The sequence below is a fragment of the Nannobrachium achirus genome (assembly GCF_963921795.1).
Source record: "Nannobrachium achirus genome assembly, chromosome: 17".
NCBI lineage: Eukaryota > Metazoa > Chordata > Actinopteri > Myctophiformes > Myctophidae > Nannobrachium > Nannobrachium achirus.
This window is the reverse complement of record NC_137824.1, coordinates 12,035,567-12,043,318: the sequence shown is the minus strand read 5'-3', so window position 1 is coordinate 12,043,318 and position 7,752 is coordinate 12,035,567.

Below are 7,752 nucleotides of genomic sequence, written 5' to 3'. Positions count from 1 at the left end.
ATCGTATTAATGCTTTAAGCTGCTCAGACTTCTTAAATTTAACCAGACTAACACACCTTACTCTAGATTTCAACCACATCACTGAACTCGAACCGTGTGTTTTTCAACATCTTAATGAGTTAAAAGTTCTAACTCTGCAAGAGAATTTTATTCTAACACTCAGCAATGGGGACTTCATGAGTCTAAAATCACTCAAGCAATTAGACATGGACTATCATGGTTGGAAACTATGGGACGAGAAAAGTTTTGAAGGACTAGATGAACTTGAAACATTTAGTCTAAACTTTTATCCCTCCTCCATCGGTCCTTCACTTCCCCATGTGTTAAAATGGATAAACTATAGCCCCTTACTGCAGAGATTAACAATACAATCTGTGCAACAAAACGATATCCGATTAGAGTTGCTCTTGGATATAAAACATTTGGAACACTTGAAGGTCATTGGCGGCCGACTAAACCCACACCCATTTACAGATGGACAAGTACCACAGCTGGAGACTCTTATTTTAAATGAGTGTAATCTGACGTCCCTGGATTTCCTGGTACAAGCCAATCTGACTAGAATCTCCTGGCTGGACCTGAGACATAATGAGTTCACAGCGATCAATGTCTCTGTGTTCAGTTTTCTCCCTGCTCTCAGGTATATTAACATGAATAACAACCCTCTAGCTTGTGATTGTTCTAATGCTGACTTTCAGCAGTGGATGCAGAACACTAGTACACTAGTAGTTGACACTCAAAGCTACACTTGTGGCTTTCCTCTGGCTAAAAAGGGAACCAGGTTTCTGGACTTTGACTATCATTCCTGTTTGGTGGACAATAGCTTCATCTGCTTCATTTCCTCCACTTGTGTGATTGTGCTGACTCTGCTCTCATCCTTCACCTACCACTTCCTGAGCTTGCATCTTCTCTATGCCTACTACCTCTTGCTGGCCTTCCTTTATGATGCCAAGGAAAGAAAGAGGGGGTCTCCTCAGTGCTACGATGCCTTCATCTCCTACAACGTTCACGATGAGCTCTGGGTTTGCAGAGAAATGCTTCCAGTGCTGGAGGGAGAGCAGGGCTGGAGACTCTGTCTGCACCACCGAGACTTCCTACCAGGTACAAACCTCTCTCTGTCTCAAAGTAATTCTGTATTCATCTAAATATGTCTGTCTCAAAGAAATACTGTATTTATCTAAGTAGGCCTATGTCTGTCTCTTTGCGTCTGTTATAGGGATCTCTCTCTGTCTATGATGTCTAGCCTAATGTATCATTGTACTGTAGCTATACTGTAATTCTATCTATCTATCTATCTATCTATCTATCTATCTATCTATCTATCTATCTATCTAGTGAAATAGTGTTCAATGTGGTGTGAATACTGTGTGTGTTTTGTTTCCAGGTAAACCCATCATAGAGAACATTACAGATGCCATCTATGGCAGCAGAAAGACCATCTGTGTGATCAGCCATCATTACCTGGAGAGTGAATGGTGCTCTAGAGAGTTCCAGATGGCCAGGTGGGGGCAGTATTGCAGATGTTATGGGCCCTATACAGTGGTGGCTCCTTTAGTAGCCCTCTTTAGTTGTTTGTCTTTGAAATTATGGGTTAAACTAGAAACTCTTTGGGCGGCCGAGCGTCTATTTGGAGCCCGGCCTACTCGGGAACGATCATGTAAATAGGGAATGAATGCCCAACCTTTTAATGCAAACCCCATTATACCTGTTGTCATAGGACCCGTTTGGACCATCTGTTTGCCTGTGTTCATTTATGCCCATATATGGAGATCTCTGTATCCGTCTGTCTGTGTCCCTTATATGCCCGTATATAGAGATCTCTGTATCTGTCTGTATGTGTCCTTTTATGCCCATATATGGATACATCTGTATCTGTCTCTGTGTCCTTTTATGCCCATATGGAGATCTCTTTTTCAGACCAAAGGCCTGAAATGTGATATACATTTATATTGTCAGGACCTCAGGAAAGACAACATTGCTGAGAAAGTGACACTTTTTGTTTGTTTTTTCATCTTGAGCAAGAATACCTAGCCTGCTTGCTTTGCCACCCGTGGGGAATGATGCCCCTCCGGTTGTTAGGCAATACCCATCATACCCGTTGTAGGGGTATTGCCTAGCACAGTGGTTCTCAACCTTTTCAGGTCACAACCCCCAAACTAATCATATTCGAACTGGGGACAAGCTGCACAAGCACTTGTAATTGTAGAAGTGGGCATTACATTTAGTTTGACTCGATCTATTACATTGTGAAAATAGCCGATCTACATGCTCACAACCACGGGAAACCAGGAAAACCGCATATCGGGTTGGGTCGAGGCCGGGCACTGCACTCCCCGCACGTGGCAAATTTGAAGCCGGAGGGACAAGCGTTTCTCGAAATACGCGGGTCACATATGTCAGTCACATACTCACAGACATTTGTCACATTTATTGTAAGATTTCTTGCTCAGGGACATGAGCCAAACTATGAAGCATGGTTTCACATGGGTGACCAGGGGCAGGGGATGAACTTGTTTCTATTATTGTTTGAGTTGTGAACCATTGTAATGAGACTGGGTTTGTTGTTCTGGCCACAGCTTTATGTACAGTAACTGTAGCCTACATACAACGTGACTGAGTGTAAATGTCCTGTGGTCTCCTGTGTGCAGCTACCGTCTGTTTGATGAACAGAAGGACGTATTGATCCTGGTGTTTCTGGAGGACATTCCAGCCCACCAGTTGTCTCCCTACTATCACATGAGGAGGCTGATGAAGAGTCACACCTACCTGAGCTGGTCCCAGGCTGGACAGCACCCTGGACTGTTCTGGCAGAACCTACGCAGAGCTCTGGACACACCTCACACTGACCTGGACTTGAATCAATAATCTGCTGTTTCATGCCATTATGTTACGGTGAATGTGAATGAAATGGGAATCTGGTGGGGTATTGTAGGCCTAATAGATTTTAAAGGGGGAAATTTCCCTGTCGGGTATGGGGTAACATTTGTTTCAACATAACATTAACAGACAGTGCCAGTTTTAGCCATTCCATGCTTGTAATGTTTTATTCAATATGAACTTTAAAGCGCTTCATAAGACAAACTCAAGTATGTTTTTTTCCGTTACCCTGTTATTATTCTAATTAGAAATTATTCATTTTTTGTTTACATTTTTATGTATTTGTACTTTACTAGAGTAGGCCTATTTCCATTTCAAACACTTTTACTTCTACTCCATACATCTCGGATCCAACTATTGTACTTTTACTCCACTACATTTATTCGAAAACTTTAGTTACTAGTTACCACCACTGTGAGCCATGGGTGTAAAGGCAAACAGAACAACAAACATAAGGAGAAAAAGAAAAAGAAAAGAAAGAATGCATTCAAAAAAGAGAAAAATTAAGTAAACACATAATGATATATTATTATATATTAAATTACTTTATTTGCTTTTGGTTTTGCTTTATATTATTTAGATGTGTTTTTTTGCTGTGTATGTTAGGTTTAGAGAGGACCCAGTAGGCCCTGAAGCCTTCACCCTTTATCACCTGAGCTTATTGGGCTCACTCCCACTTTTAAGGCCCATTCCCACTGGGCCAGATAACAGATAAAAAAATATCTTTCTCCATCCAAGTGGATGGTAAGATACAGATAAAAAAAAAGACATATATATATATATATATATATATATATATATATATATATGGGTCAGTGACGTGACGCCCCAAAAAATGTGTTTTTAAAAAAACTTTAAATTGCAGGCATAAAAGTTATTTACTTTTGTTCTACTCACTCTCAACCTTATGGAAATACATTCTGTTTTTAGATATTTTATTGGAATCAGACTTTATTCAGCAGTTTGTTGTACTTGTGCCTAAAATCGTCATATGGTGTGACATGAAAATAATTGTTCATAAAATGAAAATGGAGTACATCTTTCTTAAGTTACTCACTTTATCAAAGTCCTTTATCATAACTAACCAGTGATCCACTATAGTTTTTTGAAAATTAATTATATCTGTATGTTTTTTTCATAATCGACACTCTGTGTGAGGCCCATGTTCATGATCTTACAACATATTTTAAATGTATTCTGTCAAAACTTTCTCTAAAATTACACAAATATTTGTGACTCTTCCTGATAATATTCTCTATGTAATGCATAAACATTTTTTTGGTTTAATCATTAATAAAGGTATGATTTTTCACTATTTGGAATGTCACACCAAATGATTTAGTGTCACACCGTATGATCATATCTTCATGTGTCAAAACAAACTGTGTTTAACCTACCTATTAGTGAGTACTGAACTTTACTGATTGATTAAACAATTACCCAGGATAACATGGCCTTAATATTTCTGAACAGGATATTATTGTAGGGCTTTAACATGGGATAAGAAAGAATTGTAGTAGTAGATGGATGATGAGGATGTGCACAGGAATGCTACACACACCTAAGTCTTCTGCCGGCCCACGGCAGAAGGATCCTAAAGAGACAATAAGGCGCATAGCCACACTTGGAGCCAAGGCAACATTTTATTAACACCAATTAGTGGAAACAGAACTCAGCATTCAGGTAAATTGCTTTTTTCCGAAGTCTCCTGAACTTGAACACAGCATTTTGTGTTGAACAAATGTAATTAGGAATCATGACATTACACCACATCTCCACTAGCTAAAGAGTGCTGGGTTGCGCAACTCCAAAAATAGCTGATCTACAAGCACAACGTGTTGAGCGCTTGTAGATCAGCTATTTTCGCTAGTTTTGTCTCGGGTCGGGTCCTACCTTAACACTGTCCACTGTCCAGTCCAGTGAGTGAAAGTACAAAAGTATTAGATCAGATTAGATTATACATTTAGACTGTATTGTACATCAGCCAGTCGTATTTGGTGAGGGTAGCAAACCGGCTGCCTTGTTGTGGTTCTGCTATGCCACAGACAACCTCCTGCTCTTCTTAGAAAATGCAGTCTCGCCCCTTTGGCTCCTCTCTCCTTGCTGGGTCATTGTTTAGTTTCTCCCTGTACTTTCTCGTTCTCTCAGCACTTGTCATTTTCCAGCTGACAAAAGAAAATGGAATGTATAGTTTAAGACAAAGAGAAAATATTGTTTAGATTGAAACAATATGTTAAGGTTTCTGTGAAGGGGTTTCTGCTCTGTCTGATGAATTTGAAGTATCACTGAATGAAGCTAAATTACATTTTATGTAAAAATGTTTAAAACAAATGTTTAAATGTACAAAAGAAACATGGAACTTTGTTATTTATTGTTATATCTGTAGTTAAATACAGTATAAATCATATGGTGTGACAATCAAGTCATATGGCGTGACAAGCAGACCTGTCACACCATATGATTAAGTGTCACACCATATTACTGTTTTCTGCATTTAGGTTTACCTTGAGGCTACTATGTACACATTAGCATGCTAACAGCATGCTAGCTATAACAAAGCAGCCTAGATCTACATGGAAATATGACCAAAACTTCAAATAACTTAAGCTTTTTTTAAAGAAAAGGTGTCACACCAAAAGACATCCAGAATGGTGAGTTTGTGAACGTTTCAACAAGATGGCATTTCATGAAAATGTTAAAATCATAACTCACCTCAGACACCTGTCTTGCAGTTGTGCTGGGAGTGCTGAATAGCCTTACAGAAGAAGGACCTCTCTAGCCAATAGGTGTCCAAATAATTGCCTGTTTAATTTTTCCAAACTAGTGTCACACCAAATGATTTTGGGTTGGGGGACAAAATGTTTTTGATCAGAAATGACTGAAAACATTATGCTTTGACTTTGAAAAGATATAGGCTCAAAATAGACATTTTTTTTAGCCTAAATTCATTTTCAAATGATTTTTAGCAATTCTTTTTCTTAGTTTTATTCAAGTTCCCACTTTGAGAAACAAGGTCAGGACAGTCACACCATATGAGTTTTGCCATGTTTGGTTGAAGATTCTGAAGAAATGAGGAATGAAATGTTTTAATCTTGAGTAAGTTCACATAAAGCTTAATGTCCTGCACAATATTCAGAAGGTTTTTGACAAATATATTTTTTATTTATACATGTTTGACACCGAGGACAGCGAAAACGTTACGTCACGTCACCCACCCATATATATATATATATATATATATATATATATATATATATATATATATATATATAAACAAAAGATGGGACTTTGGGATCAGGATTTCCCAGCAATATTAACCCTTCTTACCTTTTGTATTTTAACTTGAATATATATATTTTTCTATATGTTGAATAAACTGTACACTTTTGTTACATCAGCCTCTGGTTCTGTTCATTCTGAACCGTACCTAATTGGGGAACCTACATTTTTAAGTTAGATTGTCCAGCATATACATAGACCTATGGTTAATGCTATCAGTGTGTGGGGTAGGCAATAGGCGGCCCGTGGGCCAAAATGGCCCCCTCTGAAATAATTGCTGGCCCTCAGATTATTTTAGGAATTATGTTTTTTTCTTCCACATTTTTAATGTTTTTTTTTCTTTTTTTTTTTTTTAATATTGGACTGACATTCCCATACGTTATCATAGCTATAATGTACAAATAGATAACGTATTCCCACCTGAAAGATGGTAGATTCCCTCCCCTGCCCCTTCTTTGTATATATACTTACTTACTTACTGTTTAGACTCTTTTTTTTGTTCTCTCATTTTTCTTTTCTTTACATATCTACTGCATAGTACTGTGTTCTATTCACCTGTCATTCAATGTTATATGAGATACTTAAATGGTTTCCTGTGGAAATAAGCTTAGTCTTTTCATGGATCTCCTTTAAGTAGACCTTGTACCAGTGAACTGTACCGTCATGAAACTGTACCTTTTCCTATGCAAACTTCTAATAAAGTCTTCAATCAATCAATCAATCAATCAATCAATCAAGTAGCATGTAGATCGGCTAATTTTGCACATTTTGACTTTATGCATTGTGGTCCTCTAGAGTAAGTGTGAACATAATACAATATTTTGTTCCACGGACCTGCAGAAGCAAATATTTGATTTTGTTAGGAAACGAGTTTGGGTCGAGTTTGTTTTAGGTCGAGTTTTCCTGCTACCGTCATTTTGCCGACAGGTCTGTCAGAGGCAGATCTGTGTGGACCAGAGCTACAGTGTAGCCACAGAGTGGTGCTGCTGCTTAGCTGTGAGCATGCATGGACTTGGTGGTCAAAGCTTCTCTCTGGCTAAAGTGCCTGTCTTGGGCTGAAAACTAACTTTGAAGGTACCATTCCATGCTTAATCTTGTTTTGCTGTCTAAAATGATATTCCTTACAAGTTACAAGCAGCTAAACGCCGTGGTGCTTCAATTCAAAACACAATGGTTTGCATATGAGACCAGCCAGGTAGGATTAGTTTGCTGTCCAGATTTCCTCTTTAAAAGCCCCCCTTTTCACTGTTTCCTCGTCACTTTGGATAGTTTTAGCGTTCTAAAGCAGTCTGTCTTCCTGCAGTGCACTATTAAAGGCTAATCTAGCAGCTGACCAGCTGTAATCATTTCACTAAACGACCAATTTATCTCCGAAGTGCCACGGTGTTGTGCACTGTATTCTATCAGTGGTGGAAAAAAAGTACTCACATTTTGTACTTAAGTAAAAGTATCGTAAACGTCCAGAATTCCAAATGTAGGCTACTTGAGTAAAAGTATAAAAGTATTGGCATCGAAATGTACCAAAAGTAAAAGTACAAAATGTTTGAAAATAGCAGATCTACAAGCTCACAACACATCGCAATGTGAGTTTTGAGC